The 2,869-nt window shown below is 34.7% G+C and overlaps 1 non-coding gene across 1 annotated transcript; it reads left to right on the forward strand.

Annotated features, from left to right (window-relative positions):
- The first annotated feature begins 1,923 nt into the window (after nt 1-1,923).
- Nucleotides 1,924-1,995, forward strand: Trnah-gug (transfer RNA histidin (anticodon GUG)). The gene has a single exon. It is a non-coding gene; the product is annotated as a tRNA-His (tRNA).
- Nucleotides 1,996-2,869: the final 874 nt, after the last annotated feature.

Genomic DNA, 2,869 nt, shown 5'->3' on the forward strand with positions numbered 1-2,869 from the left:
CCTGCTATAAATCCTAATTGTATCAAATTTAGTACAATTTAGTACTCATAAGTACAAATTTCCAAAACTACATCCATACCCCCCAATCCTACACTCTAACAATAACATTACTTCCAAATGTCAGTGTTCCAGCTCTATCGGTTTACTAAATCCAAATAGTATCCAAATTTTTTACCATTTAGTACACATTAGTAGAAATTTCCAACCCAACAGTGATCCTAACATCAAATTTATGATCCTAACTTAAAATTTCAAGATTCCAGCTCTATTGTTTCGCCCAAAATTCAAATTGTACCAAATTTAGTACCATTTACAACACTGAAGTATGAATTCACAAAACTACCTACATACCTCAATTCTAAATCATAATTTCAAATATTTACTATTCCTGCTCTAAATCCTAATTGTATTAAATTTAGTACCATTTACTACGCATAAGTACAAATTTCCAAAACTACATCCATACCCCCCAATCCTACACTCCAACAATAACATTATTTCCAAATTTCTGGAACACGGTTCACCTAAATCCAAATTGTACCAAATGTATTACCATTTAGTACACATTAGTAAAAATTTCCAAAACTTCCTACGTACCCCAATCCAACACCCCAACAGTGATTCTAAATCCAAATTTCAGAATTCCAGCTCTATTGGTTCACCCAAAATTGAAATTGTACCAAATTTAGTACACATAAGTACAAATTTCATAAATACCAACATATTTCAATTGTACAGGACAGTAGTAATCTTGTTTCCAAATTTCATTGTTTCTGCTCTATCAATTTACTCAAATTCAAATTTTACCAAATATAGTACCATGTAGTAGTACCTTTTGTACACATAGGTAAAAATTTCCAAAACTACCAACATATCACTTTTTTTAACACCGACGCGAATGTTAATTTCAAATTTCAATATTCCAGCTTTATCCGTTTCTCCAAGTTTAAATTGTACCAAACTTAGTGCAGTTTAGTACTTTTCGTATACACGTACTCAAACCTATCTCCTTGTATCGGCCCTACATAATTCGCACTACAAATTTCAGGTTTTCAGCTGGCATTCTCATGAAATTGTACCAAATTTAGTAAATTTTAGTACTTTTCGGATTCTTATATTTCGAATGTCTAAAAAATCCTTCGTTACATACATACATATCCCACACTTCATCAGTGACCCTCATTTTAAAGTTAATAGTCCTAGCTCTACCGGTTCGCTAAATATAAATGGTACTTTTCGTGTCGTTCTAGTACGAATTTCCAAACACTCAGCCCTATCTGACACCTTTGGACCAAGAGTGACTCTCACTCCAAATTTCAAGATTCTAGCTTCTTTCGTTACGTCTGGGCGTTGATGAATCGAACCAAATTTTAAGATTCTTGCTTCATTTGTGCCTATTGGATGTTAATGGGCCAACAAATCAGCTAGTTAATGGAACTAATAATCGAAATTAGTTTCGGAAAAAAATTTCATAGAAACTAAGAAAATAATGTTATATATTTTTAAAAAATTAAAAAAATCAGCACTAAAATATCTGCACCATCTTAAATTGTAATCCAAAGCTCTAAAGCCCATTAAAGCTCTTGCTTGCATTGTTTTTTGATAGCTTTTACTAAATACACAACATACATATTTTGTATGCCATACAACATAAATTGTATATTCAAATTGTGAACATTGAAAAAAACAACAACAAACAAGCTAAAAATAGCCACATGAAACGCAGACGTTATCACTGAACGCCAGACATAAATAACCAACGAACCAACCAACCACCACTTTTCTTAACAAATGGGGTGGCTGTGTGACTGTGAAGCGGGCACACACACACACAACGCGCTTTCGTTGCTTGTTTTGGCCGACTGCTTGAGTGCTTTGGAAATAAAACAACAGTTAGCACAACGACACAACATATCTCCAATAGCCGTGATCGTCTAGTGGTTAGGACCCTACGTTGTGGCCGTAGTAACCCAGGTTCGAATCCTGGTCACGGCAATGTTCAAAACGAAGAGCATTGTCACGGAGGAGATTTTTTTTTGTATTATCATTATTTTTAATATGTCAGAATTTGGTTCTATAGAAAAATACTGACTAAATGTGTAGAAATAAAACACTTGTGAAATGCGAATATTTTTAAAAAGAAAAATTCAGCTATTTAAAAGGTAGAAATTCGGACTTTTTGAGGAAAAGTAAAAAGCATTTACTCTATGGAAAAAATATTCTAACCAGTCGGACTGTGCCGACTATATGATAACCTTCACCACTTTGGGTATACATATATATCATAACAATTGCATTGATACACGCTATTCGGTACGCCGCACTGTTAAAAATGTAATTTCAATCAGACACCCGTTCGAAATACATATAGAAGCTATGTCTGCATCTGCACTAATTTCAACAAACAGCCCCAAAAGTTTGTAATGCCACGAAATATTGGCCCTAGACCCACCCTTAAGTATACCGATGGTCATATCTCGACTAGCTGAATCCATCTAGACATGTGTGTCCGTCCGTCTGTCCATTATAATTTGTAAACACGATACAGGCCACAGTTTTGGACCAATCTTCACGAAATTTTGCATGTAGGACGGGTTCTGAAAATCCCTATTGTTTTTGGTGAATATCGGTTAATATTTAGGGGGTGAAATGGACCAAAAACTTTATTTTTGTCTGATTTTCTGTTCGCTCCAGAGGCCGCAATTATGGACCAAACATCGAAAATGTTTACATGGAGAAGGGGATCGGGCCAAAGAATAAGTATGCCTGTCTTGATAAAGATCGGTCAATATTTAGCGGGTCAAATGGTCCTGACTTTTATGTGGAAAATTACAAAATTTGTATTCTGGGGCGTATATATTTACTCCTG

Source organism: Musca vetustissima, unplaced genomic scaffold (genome assembly GCF_032173495.1).
Source record: "Musca vetustissima isolate MV318-11 ecotype Yass unplaced genomic scaffold, APGP_CSIRO_Mvet_v1 utg42844, whole genome shotgun sequence".
NCBI classification, from domain to species: domain Eukaryota; kingdom Metazoa; phylum Arthropoda; class Insecta; order Diptera; family Muscidae; genus Musca; species Musca vetustissima.